Genomic DNA, 18,244 nt, shown 5'->3' with positions numbered 1-18,244 from the left:
ACATCCACGCTCAAGCTCAATATTTCCTGTCTTTCCACCCACACCACACATGCATCTGGAAACATCCAATACACTTTGAGTGATATCCTTTCCTCCTGCCTCTTAACCCCATGGCCCCTCCTGTCTCACACCCCTTTGCAGCTGTGAGGCTCTGAATTATGTTTCCCCACAAGGGAGCTGTGTCCAAACCCAGTGGACTCAAAGTAAAAAGAAAAAAAATCCCCCCAAACAACAAAAACTACCCATTTTTAGTCAGAAGATATTAAATTGATAGTTCATGTCTAGCCTCATGAGTATGGCCTCTGTGGAATATGGTAATAATTTATAATGTTGAAAAAAATCATTGGTGTTGGGGAAAGACAATTTTTACATAGAGAAATGAGGTCTATCTTCTGCTGTGTCATAGTTTTAAACTTACTCTGGGATTGAGAGTTTGCGCAGGACTCACACAATCTGCTTAGCCTTTGGGTGAGAACAAGGAGACAGACAGAATTCAAGAGTGTTAGCATCATTTCATCCCTCCTTTAATAACCTATTTGATCTTGAGCAACTTCCTCTGAGATTCAACTTTCCCAGAATCACAGCTGAGGTAGTTCTTATTATAAAGGCAAATTACTTTGTTAGAGAAGTTGGAAGGATGCCATGTGGCTTTTAAACGTTTTGTAAATTGTTGTTTTGGTTTTTACTGGTTCAGCTCTATGTTTGGTCTGTTCATCTTTATGGCACCCAGCCATTGGATTTCTTTCCAAACACCGCCCCCGCCCCCTCTGCTTCTGTCTATCTTTGCTCTCTTCTGGACTGCTTATCCTGTAGTCATGTGACATAGTCTTGAGAATTCTCCAGGCATATCATATATTCATATCTTTGCTTTCTGAGATAAGGTGAGGGTGTTAGCAAATAGGCACTCACTCATGAAATTGATTTTTAAACAACAATGGTGTGAACTCACCAGTTAGAATGTCCCAGATAATCAGAGTTCACACATGTTTTCCCAATTTGATTTGAATTTATAGTGATTGACACCAGGATTATATTTAAGTCTCTTCATTAATGCCAGTTACAGTGAAGAAGAAAACTCTCTCCCTTTTCCTTAGGCCACTCTTTCCTAGGCATAAAATAACAGCAATAAGAAAGCTTGTAAACTTGTGAAGACACTTGCCACATAAGCCTGGTGACCTTAGCTGGATGCTCAGAACCCACATAAAGACGGAAGTGAGGGGAGAGAATCAAGTCTACAAAGTTGTAGTTGTTCTTTGTCCTCTAACCTCCATGTATACATTGTGGCAACCTTCCCCCTAATAAACAAACAGACAATAAATAAATACTTTAAAAGAAATAAAAAAATGACTTGTGTTTTCCTTTTGCTTTTCCTGTACCACATGTCCTGCCTATACATAGTCTGTCTTCAAATTCCTGAAGGAAAGCTAGTTTCCAGGTGGTATTTAACGTGGTGCTCTGAACGCAATTCCTCTCTCATGCCTTAGAACACAATGATTTATCTCTCATTGTGGATTTGTTTGTCATTCCTGTTCATGGCAGGTATTGTGGAAGCGGCTCCTCAACGTCTCCTGCAGTGACGGTCACAGTTAGGAGCATATTGTCTAGTGTGGGCTCTCATTTCTGGATTCCCAAAATTATACTTTAAGTCTTATTCCTGTGGTTTTCACTTTTGCCCACAAATGCCTGGCTGAGGATGTAGTACCTAGTTCACACAACAAGAGCTTCTACCATTTTCTGAGACTTCTTTCTAGTGCTAGGTCATTCAGCTGTTATCAAACACACGGACCTTAGCTCCAACCTCACATGCTCGCTCTTCTCTTTTACTCCATATGGAATCCTCAGCCTTCAGTACTGCCCACATTGCTCCTTTCAAGATAAGCAATGAGAGAGCTCAGCCCTGCTGCTGCCTCTTGTAGCAGTCATTAGTTGCATTTAGTTCTTTGTCTAAGGGTAGGGTCCTGTCTTGTTTACGCAGCCATTTTCTAGAAGAAAGTGTTTTATAGTACTGACACAGACTACTGCTTCCTCTTCTTCTGTGATGTTCTTTACCCATAGATGCAAAAGCTGTCCAGGCTGGCATGTTCATTGGTGTCATCCTTATTAAGCTCATGTTCGTGTGGTCACATTCATGAGACTTTATGGATATAGCTCTTGATGCTACTAGGATACACAATCTCACAGCAAACTCTCTATCCTCTGGTGCCCGCAATCTTTTTTCTTCTTTTTCTGAAATGTTCCCTGAGCCTTAGGTGTGTGAATGTTTTGTAGATGTAGCCATTGGGACTGGGCTCCTCAACTCTCTCTTACCTAGGACTGCTTAAACGTGAGACTGTTTCACATTCGACTTCCTGGTATTAGACTCTTACAGTCTTTCCTTCCCTCTTCTGTGATGTTCCTTGAACCATACATGCTAGAGCTGTGATGTAGATGTATCCCTTTGGGCTGGGCTCCCCATGATCCTTTGATCTCTGCACTGTGTCCTGTTGTGGTTTTCTATGATGGTCTCCATTTGTTACAAAGAGAGGCTTGTAGCTGGAGTTTTCTCCAGTCCTGCCCAGCCCCATGGACCCCACAATCGCTTATAAAATAATCACTCAGAAGCTCATATTAATTAAACTGCTCGGCCATTAGCTCAGGCCTACCACTGACTAGCTCTTACACTTAAACTCAGCCCATTTCTGTTAATCTGTATGTTGCCACATGTTCCATGGCTTTACCTGCTGCCTTTACATGCTGCTCCCTAGATGGCAGGCTGGTGTCTCCTCCCCTCAGCCTTCCACTTCCCAGACTTCTCCTCTCTCTTTCTCCTGCCTATACTTCCTGCCTGGCTACTGGCTAATCAGTGTTTTATTTATCAATCAATCATCCACAGCAGAGGCTTCTTTGATGAGGGGTGGCAGCTGTACTTATCTGTGGGTATAAGGATAAGATTTAGAAGGCAGTAAGGAATTTTGCTGGTTATCCAAGTTGTCCTATCAGATTCTTTTCTAATACTTGTGACTTTGCTAACTCTGAGAAGTTGGTTAAGTGTCTAGCCCCAGGCATGATTTCCCTCCTATTGTGTGGGCCTTAAGTCCAGTTAGAGAGTTACTGGTTACCACACCACCAGGTGAGTGCCAGTCAGTGTTCCTTCACTGCCATGCTAGTCATTGTTGTGGTTCATAGGTGTGGCAGCTGGATAGGAATACTAATTTCTTCTCTCCCTTGGCAGCTTGCATGATATTTTCTGGTACCATGGGAAGTGAGACCACAGAAAGGAAGCTTTCCAGTTAGCTCTGGCTTGAATCATCCAAGTCTTGTACGGAAAGAGGTCAACAAAGAAGAAAGAACAAGGGACAAATAACACCAAATGGTTTGATGTGGCCCCAAGGAATCACACTGTTTTATATATAACTAAAATTATAGGCAATACACGTAAGTGTGTACATGTATATGTTTGTACATATTATATATTAACACATTAAAATATTGTTGTATGTTACTAATGTGTTACTATACAATGCTATATGATATTATATATTATAATATAGACATTAATATTTTAATATATGATGTGTATATTATGTATTATAACATGTAATTGTTTATAATAGTATATACTAATATACGTTAAGTGAAGTTAATGCTATTTGAACTGACAGTGCTCCCCACCAGCAGCAGACTGGAGAAACTTCCTTATATGTGTTGATCAGGGTAGTTCAAGTGACTCCCAAAACAATATAGACTATTGACACAGCCTTTCATTGACCCTCAGAGGTTGAAGGTAAGCCCCTATTATTGAAGACACTGCACACTTAAGGCACAGGACTCACATTATACCTTACAGACACCATTTCTAACTGCCACTCATCAGTCTAAGGCACCTTTAGCTCTCCCCAAAGCTACGCATCTGTCGCCGCTGCACTCCTACTTCAGATCCTTCAAGCCTGGTTTTCATCCAGATGATGAAGGTAATTTTTCAAAGCATAAAGCTGTCACCATCCTATTCACTCTGAGTAAAACTCAAATTCTAGCATAGAAAGGGCTTTTTGAGCTGTGTCTCATAAATTATAATAAGTTCATCTATTTCCATGTCCCCTGTCCTTCAACCCAACACTCTCTAGGCAAACTGCTCTCTGTCCAAGGTCTTTAGTGGATGAAGGACTTAATTGTCTTAGAACCTTCTCATTCACTGCTACTTGTACCTGAAGCACAAGCTTCCCACAGCCCCCCCGCCGCCAAGCAGTAGATACACATACATGTTCACACACTATCTTCCTACAAAGACATGCATATACACACGTCATAGAGCTGTCTTCTTTGTTTCATTTGGCTCTTTTTCTCAGTGTCTTCCATTCAGAGGAGCTGCCTCAGGTCACTACTTTCTATTTCCCTCCTTCACTGAATCTTATTCCATTACTTTATATCAGCTCTGCAGTTTTGCTCTTGTGTGTTTCTATTTCCTTACTCCTTCTTATCTAGTTTTTTTCCATTAGGTATACATCCTAACAGTTTTCCCTACCATCAAGCTTTATGCTTAGCACATGCATGACAAATAAGAAGCACTCAATGTTTCTTTTTGGTAATGAGAAATATAATAAAGGGAAAGACAGATAATTAAAATGAATGGGTCTCTCTTTCCCTTCATAATTTTAAAATTAAAACATGTTTTTTGGAGAGATGAATAGACAGTGTAACCATAGGTGAATGGTTCTTAGATAAAACTGTCTACTCAGATCAGCTCATTAGGTATAATGTGAAGTTTCATATTGAGTATTGTGTGTTTTAAGTAGACTTTCCTGAGATGGAATTATGCCACTAGAACAGTGCTTACCTTTCAGATTATAAAGGAACCAGGAAAGTAATTATTCTGAATGAATTTCCAGGTTTTGGGTATACTTAGTAAGATATCACATCTTCCTAGATTTCAGGATCTCCCCCACTCTTGCCCATACCACGAAGTGAGTCTTACACTCACCTATGTGTACTCTGTCTCATTCATTTATTCAGTACACACTTTTAAGTGTCTACTATATTTATATACTTCCAGGATTTTGTCCTTAGTCCATTTCACTTATGATGTTTTATCACATCCTTTCTTAAAAGTCTAGTACATTCTGCTTTCTTCTTGAAGGCACTTCTACTATAATGAGGGATTCTTTACCTTTAAAAACTTGGGTTACATTTTTGATTATATGCTATCATTTATTGCCTTTGAAGTTTTTACCATAGTAGATCCCTTACTATCAATACTTAATAATAGTTGGGAGTTGGAAGTACTGATGGATTCTGTCTTGGTATGATACAACTACAATGTTTTAACTTCATAATTGTGAGCCAGCATGTCCACACAACTATACTGCATCTCACTTTCAGTATAGTATTTAATAAACTGCACAAGAACCTCAATATGTTATTATAAAATAGAAATTTGTATGATTTTGCTCAAATATGAGTTAATATAAATATCATGAATGTATTTATATGTATATTAATCATTTTTTATCACTGTGACAAAATGCTTAGGGAGAAAACTTAAGGGATGAAGGATTTATTTTAGCTCCTGGTTTTGATCCTTGGTCACTTGACTCTGTAGTTTCTGGGCCTGTGTGTGTGGTGAGACAGAATATCATGGTGGAAGTATGTACAGGAACAAACCTGCTCACTTTGTGGAGAGCAGGAAACAGAGAGAGAGAGAGAGAGAGAGAGAGAGAGAGAGAGAGAGAGAGAGAGAGAGAAAAGGGACGGGGGAAGGTAGACCCTCAGGGCATGTTTCTTACTGATCTACTGATCTACTTCCTCCATTTGGACCACCTAGTTTCTACTGCTTTCCAATACTTTCATCAAATTTTGAATCTCTGAATGAATTAATTGGTTAATTAGGCTGGAGCTCTTATGATCAAATTATTTCTCCAAAGCTCTACCTCTGAACAGTACACTGGGGACCAAACCTTTGTCTTAGTCATTGTTCTACTGCTGTGAAAAGACACCATGACTGTGGCAACTCTTATAAAGGAAAGCATTTAGTTGGGACTTGCTTACAGTTTCAGAGGTTAAATCCATTGTCATAATGGTGGGTAGCATGGTGGCATGCAAGCAGACATGGTGCTGGAGAAGTAGCTGAGAGTAGGCAATAGGAAGAGAGACACTGGTACTGGCTTAGGCTTTTGAAACCCCAAAGCTTGCCCCCAGTGACACACTTCCTCCAACAAGACTATACCTCTTAATCCCTCTCAAGTAGTACCACCTCCTGATGACTAAGCATTCAAGTATATGAGCCTATGAAGGTCACTCTTATTCAAACCACCACAGCCTTCAACATCAGTTGATTATTAATATAATTGCTGTTGTGAGTATCTGGGAGTTATAGTTAAGTAAGCCCCATGCTGACACACAGCATATACTGAACAGCCATCATTTGGACTTGGGAGTTGAACATAATAGGTAGGGTTCTTTACTGTGGTTGCTAACAAATAAAACCTGAGATGTTTTCCTGAAATGTAGAAGCAATTGACCAGCAATGACAACAAAGACAAAAGAGAGTTCACCCTACCCCCAAATCAATGCTGAGCCATGCAAACACTGTCCAGGGAGGGAAGACTTTGGCACAACAGACTGACAGTATAGATCAACTACCAGAGCTGGTCCTAATCTGGTTTGAGAGGCCAAAGTACCTTGCACTGGAAGATTCTTTTATGATCCTGTGTTCAGCTTCTATGCTCTTTGTGAAGCCCTCTAATAACCTGGCTTCCCGTATACTTGCTTCTCATTATACAGTAATAAACAAGCTTTCAATCTCTGTGAACTTGATTAAGGCAAGTTTGCCTCTGAGGGATGACAGAGCTACTTCAATGTACTCAATAAAATCAAGTCTCTTAACCTACCAGCCTGAGACCACACTTAGGGCTGCAGTAAATTCATCAAGGTAGATTTAACCTTGTGGGAACTTTCAAAGCAGCCAGCTGTGATATTCAACATTATGAAAAATCTCTCTGTAGAGAAAGCTTAACCTACATCTTTCTATATTTTATTTGAATAGATGAAGGGACACCCATCTTTTGTATATGTGCTCTTCCTGTCTTTCTTTTCTGGGAGCGATGAAGAAATCTTATTCCAGACACTTACCTGGGGAAGAGAAGCCATGTGAGGCCATGGCTTTTGCCTGGGTTACTATCTCTAGATCTTGTCTTTTTTAGGTCAAGCTTTGACAAGCTGCAAAGTTTCCTCAAAGACAAAAGTATGGGAAACACACAAACCCTTAATCCATGGTGCTGTTAATTCTGTGTTGAATTCCCCCAAAGACACTTGCGCTGATATAAAATTCTGTCACCTGTTCTTAAAATTCAGAAATGGTTCCAAAAGCACAGAGACTAATTTTCCTATGACAGATTTAATAGCACATGCTTCAGGAAAGTGGCTTTGACAGATGAACAGCAGTCAACATCAGCAGAAGAGATTCTGCTGCCTGTTGATCGGTGAATGATGCTTTGGCTTTCTATTGCTGCTGCCTGAATGAGTCTGGTGCATAGACTCATCATCCTGAAGCAGCGGGGGCTCCCACAGAAGTGCATTTGAGAAGTTCCATGCTGTTTTTGGAAGAGAGCTGAAGTGAGATTGACAGTAATATGCTTCTTTAATTTTGGAAGGAAGTTTTGGGAAAAATTATGTTTTACCATTATGAATTTCATTTAGATTTCTCCTGTGATTAGAGAAGAGAATTTAAAACACCAGTGATTTTCTTTATCAAATTAAAAAGACAAGAGTTGGGCTACAGCTCAATCAGTAAAGTGCCTGCCATGCAAACATAAGGATCTGGGTTCGATTCCCTAGAACCCAAGTAAAAAGCAGAGTGTGGTGGCATATGCTTGGATTCCCAATGTTGAGGAGATAGAAACAAATGGATTCCTGAGGTTCATTCACTGCCCACTCTAGTCTGCTTGGTGAGATTTAGGCTAATGAGAGGTCCGGTTTCAAACAACAAGGAAAATGGCGACTGGGGGATAGCACCTAAGGTTGTTTTCTGGGCTCCACATGCCTGCACACATACATCCACACTCACATCCACAGGTGTATTGACACACACACATGAATGCTCACATACTAAAGCACACACAGGAAAGTTTAAAAATTATAATTCACAGTTTTGTTTTCAAAAATGAACTGTTGTCTCCTTTAAATACTGGTGAGCAGCTTTTTGTGCAGAAAAGACCTTCGCCAGGTGGTAACTGTGGGAGCTGGGATACAGACAGATTCTGCAGCATCTACCCTGTGTGGATCACTCAGACCTGAGGCTGTGAGTTGATCACATGGTTGTAAAACACGTATCATTTCCCATTGCTTAGTCTATTCCAAGGTACTTCTATTAGTCTCCAAATACATTGGAGATATGAAACATCTTGAACTAAAATTAATTCACATGTACTTGCTTTTAAAAAAAATGCGAGGCATAGAAGGGTGAGCAGTGTTTGAGATGCTTACAAATGAGCGTAAATCGTATTACAGAGAGGCTGCCACGTCCTTTAATCTGGTGTTGGCCAAACACAGTGTTTTTCTTTCAAAGCACTATTTCATGCTAGCATAAAAACAGATTGCCGTTCTTTGCAGCATAGAATATGCATCAAAGAAAGTGACAAAAAGCATCTTCGTGGAGCACCTGCAGCGAGGTAAAGGCAGCGTTATGCGAAGGCAACCTGAGAGTGAGAATTCCTGGTGATGAGAGTTGCCCTAGAGAGGGGTTGATGTATGACTGCAGAGGTTTGGATTTTTCCAGTAGGTGGCGCTGTAGTTTGGTTCTTCCATGTAACCCAAAGGTTTATGTGTTAAGGATTGTTCCCTGTCGTGGAGCTGTGGGAAGGTGGCTTAGTCTTTAAAAGGTAGGACCTTGTGGGGGTGTATTTAAGTCATTGGAGTATGCCCTAGAATGGGATTGTTGGACTGGCCTTATTTTCTCTTTCATTCCCCGGCCATGAGGTCAGTGTTTTTGCTCTACACGTGTTCCCACTGTGATACGCTGCCTCTCACCATCGGCCTAAGCGTGAAAAAGCATCAGTAACGGACTGGAACCTCCAAAGCTAAACTTTTCTGTTTAAAAGCTGAGTATCTCAGTATTTGTTATAGTAATTGAAATCAGGCAGACACAGACGGTCTTCAAATTGTAGAAGGTTAAGGAAAACGAACTTTATTCAGAAAGGAACGTATGAACATGGAGCCTATTTAACTGGTATCCAAGGAGCAAGCCCGTGACCTGGGTCCATTCCAGTTTCCCTGGATAGTAAATTCACTAACAATCAGAATCCTTTCAATAGCACCAGCTGGGAGAGCAAAGCTAAGGTTCCCTAGCTCACTTTGGTCCAGAGCAGTTTAGGAAGCAGATACTGTATGGGTTAAACCAGTCTGGGACCCAAGAAGACAAGAATAAATATTGACTCCAAGAGATTCCTTCTGCTCAGATCTTGAAACCAAGTATAAAAGCCAAACTTCTACCTAAGAAAGTACACATGTTAACACAAGTGAAGACAAAGTTGATTTATTTCTCTGAACTCAAGGACAGTTATGCAGAATTTGTCTTCCTACGACTGGAACAGTGACCAGATTCTGAAGTATTCAAGATCTATGCAAAGCAGAAAAGGACTCAACTCTCTGGTGTGTGGTGCTTTTACTGTAATAGAAAGTCCAACAGACAGTGCGCTTCTGTGAAACAGCCTCTCCTCAGACCTCCCAGCTCAGTAACTTGTTCTCGTCACTTAGCTAGTTTCTGAATAACATTGAAAGTTGTCATCTTGGATGCAACAGGCAACCAACCCTAGCTCTTGAGATTAAAAATAGAGACTTGCCTCTATCCCATAAGTCTTACAGTCTTCCTGAAATGTCTCTGAGAGGTCCCCCACCCCCGCAAGAGGGAATTCTGTGAGAGGAAGGGTGTCATTAAGCGGCCCCTGATGGCTCTGAGCTTTCTATTTAACGTTTTTCATCTTTGCTTGGCATGTTTTTCATGTTGTCTTTGTTTTGTCATTGGTACAGTCCCTCATTCCATCTTCCGCAAATACAATAAATTCATTATATCTTTCTAAAATGTGGCAGATATGAAGTTTCAGGTGCAGCACAGTTGTCATGATATTTTGTAGTGGTGGAGGAAATTATTTATGTCCTTTTCCCTAGAGACTTTAAAAAGAGTATGAGCCTTTCTTTAGATGTCTTCTAACATTTTGTCACTCAATATTTCTACCTACCTGCGTCTCCTCTCCAGCTTCTAATCTTCTAGGGTGCTCCTCAGTTCCTACACTTTTCTCATCTCATTTTCCCCATTCCTCCTTTCACTCTCAAATACTCTTTACTTCTTAATCTGAGAAGAACAGTTTGGCTTTTTCTTATTGATTTGTTATAGATTGGTGCTTTCCAGGCTGCACTTTTTACCATTTTGTGGAGCCTTAGTCCATTCAGGTTAGCACAAATCAAACAAACAGAGCCTACGCCACAGACTGAGTGGGGCTTATTACTACAGATATTTACTTCTAGAAGTTATGAAGGGTGAGAGGCCCGAGGTCAAGGTGCCAGAAGATTCAGTACATGGCAAGGGCCTGCTTCCATTGCAAAACTGACATCTTGTTGTGTTCTTCTTGCATGGCAGATGGGGGCTGGAAGATTCATTCTTAGGTCTCAATCTCCATCAGGAAGACTATATCTTATGGCTTGATTTCCTTCCATACTCTCTACCCACAAAACCAACCACAGTGAGGATTTATGCTTTAACACATACATTTCAAGGGGAAACAACATTCCATTATCCAGTATAAGTCCATTATACTGGATTTGAAATAAGAATTCTCAAAACATGAAATAGAATAAAATGAAAAATACCCAAGTTGACTTGTAGAAGACGGAATTTTGCAGTACAGTCCACCTTGCCGTAACAGAGGTTACTTCCAGTGATTGTAAGTCGAAATATATTTATGCTGCCATAGGCAACATGGCACAAATCGTCTTTCTATCTCCACATGTTCTATCAAGGCATTTTCCTAAACAAAAAAAATATTTTCTAGTATGTAGGATTTCAATAATCAAAGCTCGCATGATTGCTGTTGTTGGATGGGGCATCAAAGCTTCCAGGCTCTAACCTCAATGAGAAGTCTTAATGCCCCATTGAGGACATCTCTCTGGGCAACAACCTTCATTTAGATGCATGTTCAGCTTTTGGTTAGGAAAGAAATCCAAACTGAGTTGTTAGTATTCATAGTATCGCTTCCCACTAAACACTTTAAAGAGAGTGAGTGCGCACGAGGGACTAAGGGAAAGACCTGGCTTTTCACATTAAGTTTTTCATCTAGGGTGCAGGTGTCAGTACTGCCCCTCCCCCCACCTCCTATGCTGATTACTGAGAAGAAGCAGGAGTACCTGTGTTGGCACAGAGCAACAATGGTGAATAGTTGAAGCAAAAGACTGCACTTTTATACATAATAAAGGCTAAGAGAAAGCATTTCTTCTTACGTTTCTTTTATCCTGTGCCAAGAATTTCTGTTTAAAATGGTGAACTTTTGAGAATAGCAATTGTGTCTGTCTCAATTCCTAGATCAAAATACCTACATATACAAAATTTATTTCTCAGTAAAACTATAAACTTAAACAAGTCACAAAAGTGATTATGGGAATAATTGGTGTAGTAGACATAACCATTATGGAAAGAAATCACCATCTGTGACAATCATGAAAAATTATATTTTCCTTGTTGAGAGAAAGAGATTGGCCCCTGATGCTCCAGGGAAAGAACCCAGGTTCTCAGATTCATGATGCTTTAAAATGTCTTTACACCCCAGTCCAGTGTTTTGATATACAGAGAAAATCAGGTCTTTGTAGCACTATCCAGTTTTGGGGCAGAGGAACTTGGTTCTAACACTGGCAAATTACTCAGAGTATTTCCAGACCATAAAGTGTCTAGATCCATTTGTAAAATACACTGATAGGCTGACAGCAGCACCACATTTATATGAAAATCCATGATGCTAATGCAAGCTAAGGAAGGAGAGTTTTGACCAAGATGGATCATAAAGTTTTAGAGCCTATTCCGTTCATTGTGTGTCTGTGGTTACTTTCAATTCACTGTCCAAAATCTTTACAAAAGTTTGATTATAAACAGTTACTGTCTATAAGCAACTCCATTTATAGTAAATGCTATTCTAATACATAACAATAGAGGTGTCTGCTTTAGACCGATGATAGGGAACTTCTGGTGTCAGTAGGAACAACAAAGCTATTTTTCAATTACTAGAGTGCAAGGCAGCATTTATTCCTCTTTATGTTTCTAGGGAGAGCACCATATGTCATTTTTTTTCTCCCTTTGGGGGAAATAGATACCATGACTGAAGCACACTTGGTCATTTTATGAAGCTCCAGAGAGTGAATTGTACATCATTTTCCCTATATGCTGAATTTTTAACCTAGTCTCACTATGGGTTAAAATGTATTTGTGTGTGCAAAACCTGTACTCATGATGAAACACGTTAGCAGACGACAGTGCCAAATGTGATAGTTTTCTTTAAACCCACAAATTGCCTGTGGATGGAAATAAAAAGAGCTGCCTTCCTTACAGATGAGACTTCTTAGGTAAGCAAGGGAAAGAAGAAAGAACTGCCTATATCTGCAGGGAATTCATTTTGGATCCCCACAGATACCAAAATCTGTGCATGTGAAAGTTTCTTATATAAAATGGCACAATTATTTGCACATTACATATGCTCATCGTTTATATACTTTAAATAGACTCTGTGTGACTTGCGAAGCCTAAAATACAATGTAAATGTTACGTACATAGTTGTTGTACTGTTTAAGGGATACTGGTGAAGGAAAATGCTCACACAGGGTCAGGGCAGATGTGGTTTACCATCTACCTCTGATTTTCAGCTGGTTGAATCTGCAGATGTGGAAGTTACAGATGCGGAGGGCCAGCTGTACTGTCTTATATGGAATGAGCTTCTGAGAATGGAAAAGGCCTAGCATAAAAAGCCTGCTAAGGGAGAGCTGTCTTTACATTATACAAAGAAGGACAACTGGACTTTTGACAGATCTATGGGATGGATTTTGATACAGATAGTTCCAGTCTCTGGGATGATGCTCACCGTGAAACTATTCTCTTTGCAGGAGTGCTTTTCCTACATAGTAGCAATGGCAGCATGGTGGAAAAATGGAAAATTGAAAACTCTGGAGGTTTCAATGAAAAGTTCTGTGGTTACCAGGGATTAGGGAGAGGGAGGTATGAAGAGAAAGCACAGAGGGCTTTAGGGTAATGAAAATAGTATATATGATCCTCTAAAAGAAGATACGTACCACTGTCCATCTACTCAAACCCATAGAATGTAAGAGTGAGTCCTGTAAATTATGTGCTTTGGGCAATAATGATGTGCAAATGTAGGTTCAGCAACTGTAAGAAATATACTACCTTGGTGGATGATGCTGATATTAAGGAAAGTGGTGTGGAGAGGTGTAGCTGGAGTTTTCTTCAGTCCCATCCAGACCCACAGCCACTCAGACTCAAATAAACACACAGATGCTTATATTATTTAAACTGTTTGGCCTAATGGCTCAGACTTCTTGCTATCTAGTTCTTATATCTTAAATTAACCCATTTCTATTAATCTGTAAGTTGCCACGTGGCTTGTGACTTACTGGTACTTTTACATCTTGCTTCCTCTGTGTCTGGCTGGTGACTCCTGACTCAGCCTTCCTGTTCCCAGAATTCTCCTCTCTTTGTGTCCCACCTATACTTCCTGCCTGGCTACTGGCCAATCAGTGTTTTATTTATCAATCAATCAATCATAGCAACACATTCACAGCATACAGATATCCATAGCACTTCCCCTTTTCTTTTTTTTTCAAAAGGGAAGGTTTTAACTTCAACATAGTAAAATTACATATAACAAAACAATTATCAAGTAAGAATTACAGTTACAATATCTAGTCTATTTATAATATCTAGTCTATTTGTATTTGGCAAAATTAAAGAAGATAGCCTATCTATCCTATATTTGTGAGTCTAAGATTTCATATCTAACTTATATTTTATCATAACTAAGGAAATTATAACTATCTAGTCTTCAACTACATCAAAGACCTCAGAATGATATAATATTACCTGAGAAACGGGAAGTGCATGCAAGCGGATTCCAAAAAAATTGTGAGTTGACAGAAATGGCCAGCTGCCTGGACAGTCACCTGAGGTTTCTCCACAATGTTGGGGCATCATCTTCAGCCTATAGGTGCTGTGGGATGTTCTGTATGGCAAATGTGTTGCTCTGATTGGTCAATAAATAAATCACTGATTGGCCAGTGGCCAGGCAGGAAGTATAGGCGGGACAAGGAGGAGAATAAAGCTGGGAAGTGGAAGGCTGAGTCAGAGAGACACTGCCAGCCGCCATGATGACAAGTCGCATGTGAAGATGCCGGTAAGCCACGAGCCACGTGGCAAGGTATAGATTTATAGAAATGGATTAATTTAAGCTGTAAGAACAGTTAGCAAGAAGCCTGCCATGGCCATACAGTTTGTAAGCAATATAAGTCTCTGTGTTTACTTGGGTGGGTCTGAGCGGCTGTGGGACTGGTGGGTGATAGAGATTTGTCCTGACTATGGGCCAGGCAGGAAAACTCTAGCTACATATAGGCTTAGCATATCTGACAGACTCATTTGTGGTACACAAGGCCTGTAGTTCAACCTCACATTCGATGAGAGTAGTCCATGTACCAGAAAAACCTGAATTCAGCTACAGAGAGGAAAGAGGTGGGGATATATGGAAATAGAACTTTCTGCTCTGCTGTGGGATGTTCTGTATGGCAAATGTGTTGCTCTGATTGGTCAATAAATAAAACACTGATTGGCCAGTGGCTAGACAGGAAGTACAGGCGGGACTAACAGAGAGGAGAAAAGAAAGAACAGGAAGGCAGAAGGAGTCACTGCCAGCCGCCACCAGGACAAGGAGCATGTGAAGATGCCGGTAAGCCACGAGCCACGTGGCAAGGTATAGATTTATGGAAATGGATTAATTTAAGATACAAGAACAATTAGCAAGAAGCCTGCCAAGGCCATACAGTTTGTAAGCAATATAAGTCTCTGTGTTTACTTGGTTGGGTCTGAGCAGCTGTGGGACTGGCGGGTGACAGAGATTTGTCCTGACTGTGGGCAAGGCAGGAAAACTATAGCTACACTGTTCAATTGTTCTGTTATCCTAAAGCTACTATAAAAATGACTAATTAACATAAAAACATGGCGGGGGGTGGGAGATGGCTTTATGGGTAAGAGTGCTGCAGCACGAGTGTGAGGACTTGAGTTCAAACCCCAACCCACACAAAAGTAAGACATGGTTACATGTGTTTATCTGTAACTCAGAACTTTGAGGGGACAGAAAGACCAGAGGATTCTTAGGACTTGCTGTTTGTTAGCCCAGCTCCAGGTTCAGTGAAAGACCCTGTCTCAGGAGAATAAGCAAAGTATGGTAGAACAGAATATTGTCTCTATTGCTGTGGTTTCTGCATGTATATGCAAATGTGTGCATACACTACATACATATGCCTTCCCTCACAAAACAAACAGACAAACATAAAGGCCTTCATTTCCATGATTTTAAATTTATATATTCTTAAAATCTCCTACATTTTAACTGACAATTATTTGCCTTCTAGGGTTAGCATCATAATAGACATGAGCTGTTAAGAATCTTAAAACAGTAGCTTTGTTTCCCAGCTTCATAGTTTCAAGTCTAAAGGTCTGACCTACTTGAAATGTTGAAGTCAACAGTGTGTGGCCACAAAACTCCACTAGAGGGAGAGGCTTGAACTTGTCTTTAAAGTGCAAAGGTAAATGTGATCGAAGTCTAAAATAGTTGCAACCAAGTCTCATGTAGTTCAACACTCAATATGGTAAACTATAACATTTCTGGGACAGTGTAGGGGTTCAGGATACTCAGGCAACAGATCTGCCTCAGATTCCTGGTGCTCACATTCATAGCCCTGTGTGAGAGCAGAGCCACACAAATTTCATCCCTGATAGACCTTTCAAACATGAAATCTAATATATAAATTTAAAATGTCATATTAAAAAGGCATAAAATTCCTATAACCAAGAGAAAAATTAAAAAGCACAGAGTAGACACAAGATTAGCTGAGTTTGAAGACCCTGTGGTGTTTAGAGACTATTTGAAAAGAGTGAAGACAATGAGAAAATACACAGGAAGGCGTACTTCAGGAGTAAACACTGGAAACTGTGAAGCAATTGGACAGAAATCTCAGAACTGAAATCAAATGAAAGAAGCTTAAGGAATTCACTGGACTAACTTGGCAGATGGATACAGGGGAAGCATGAATGAATCTGTAAAAATATTAATAGAAGTTACCCCTTGATGACTCAGTGAAAATATCGCATACAGATAGGGAAATAATTTCTTGGCACGAGACCATATGTAGCACAGAGGCAGATGTGTAATTAGAATTCTAGAAAAAGTGGAGAAACAGTGGACAGAAGATTGGAAGAATCACTTGTCAAAAATGCTCAAATCTGATAAAAAGTAACAACCAAAGATAACCAAGCTAAATGAACTAAAGTGTGATGAATACCATGGAAAATAGATGTAGACACAGCAGAACACCATATTCTTGGAGGCAAACTTCTAAAAACCAAATGTGATTTTAAAAGTATTAAAAGCAGACTTCTCTCCACAAAGAGACACAATAAAAATGGCAACTGGCCCCTTATTGTAAGCAATGTAGGCCAGTGTACCCTAATATCACACACTTGAGAAAAGCCATTATCAACCTAGAATACTTTACCTGATCAAAACCCCAAATATCTTTTAAAATGAAGAATATCTGGGATTGTAGTTGTGTTCCACCATACCCAGATTAAAAGAGACATTTTTTTTTTAGAAAAAGGTAACTATTTTTATTAATTCTCTGAGAGTTTAAACAATGTATTTTGTTCATATTTACATCCAACTCTTCCCTATAACTCCTTTTAAATCCACCCCTACCTCCCTACTCTTCTTTTAAAATTTAAACTACAATTTGTGCTGTCCATTTTAACAATGAAAATCAAACCATTCTATGCAGTCCCAAATCACAAGAAATGCTTAAGAAATTTCTTTGAATTTGTGTGTGTGTGTGTGTGTGTGTGTGTGTGTGTGTGTGTGTGTGTGTTTGTGTAGCACAGGTTGTAACCAGAATATATAGAACGGAATGAAAGCCACAGAGAGTAAACCTGTCATAGCTAACAATAATATATACTTTTTAACTATTTTTTAATTAAGAAATGTTTTATTCATTTTACATGCCAACCACAGATTCCCCCTCTCATGCCTCCTCCCCATATATACTTTTATTTTGTTTTTATTTACAGTGCTGGAAGTCAGGAAGGCAGACCCAGAGTCTCTTGGAAGCTTAGCACCCTGTGCTCCTAGATGCAAGTAACATTTAAATGTACCTTTAATATGTATTTTACAAAGTATTACTTAAAGACTATTAGTTAAGTAAATATAACTTTAAGGCTTTTCATATAGGTCAGAAGATTGGGAATTAAGTTGTTAATGTTGAAATGTTTTTGCATACTTGATGAATTAATATATAGTTTGAAGATAGACCATGAAAAATCAAAGGTTTTTACTGTTAGAGTAAAAATACAAATATGAAAAAGAAGGATTTAAAATAATCTCTGTGGGCTGCATGGTGGTACATGTCTTTAATCTCAGCACTTGGGAGGCAGAGGCAGGTGGATCTCTGAGTTTGAGGCTAGCCTGGACTACAGAGGGAGTTCTGGGACAGTCAGGGCTGTTGCACAGAGAAACTCTGTCTTGCGAAAAAAAAGAATAATCTCTGTGATGCCACGTTAGAACTAGAGACACCAATGTGAGCCCATGATAGCTTATTTATATTCAGATAGGTAGTTGCAGAATGTATATGCCAAATGCATATGTACATATAGAAATTATATGCATGCATACATGCATACATATATGCACATATGTGAACACAGGTGAGTCCTTTCAGTAGCAGTGAAAATCCCCAACACTCATAACTCCATTCTGGAAATCTTTAAATCTCATTTTCACTAACAGAAACCAGATTTTTTTTGGCTAGCTAGACAAACTCTTACATCTCAGTGATATAGAGACCAACAATCTAACCATGGGCAGCAGGCACTCAGCCAATAGGATATACAGATGCAAATAAACATATGAAAGGATGATCAACACCATTAGCCATTAGGAAAATACAAATTAAATTAGAGACTGCT

At 39.6% G+C, this 18,244-nt stretch overlaps 1 long non-coding RNA gene across 1 annotated transcript in view; it reads left to right on the top strand.

Moving 5' to 3' along the window:
• Positions 1-17,509, top strand: part of LOC128104428 (uncharacterized) — a 34,233-nt gene extending 16,724 nt beyond the window's left edge. Inside the window, exons 3-4 of the long non-coding RNA XR_008215998.1 lie at positions 3,212-3,414; positions 17,351-17,509. This is a non-coding gene — a long non-coding RNA (uncharacterized LOC128104428). The remainder of the gene's footprint in view (positions 1-3,211; positions 3,415-17,350) is intronic.
• Positions 17,510-18,244: the final 735 nt, after the last annotated feature.

Source organism: Peromyscus californicus, unplaced genomic scaffold, assembly GCF_007827085.1.
Source record: "Peromyscus californicus insignis strain IS unplaced genomic scaffold, ASM782708v3 Scaffold_8__1_contigs__length_139910024, whole genome shotgun sequence".
In the NCBI taxonomy this organism is placed as follows: Eukaryota; Metazoa; Chordata; class Mammalia; order Rodentia; family Cricetidae; genus Peromyscus; species Peromyscus californicus.
The sequence above is the reverse complement of the archived record's forward strand: the minus strand, read 5'-3'. Positions and strand labels throughout refer to the sequence as shown.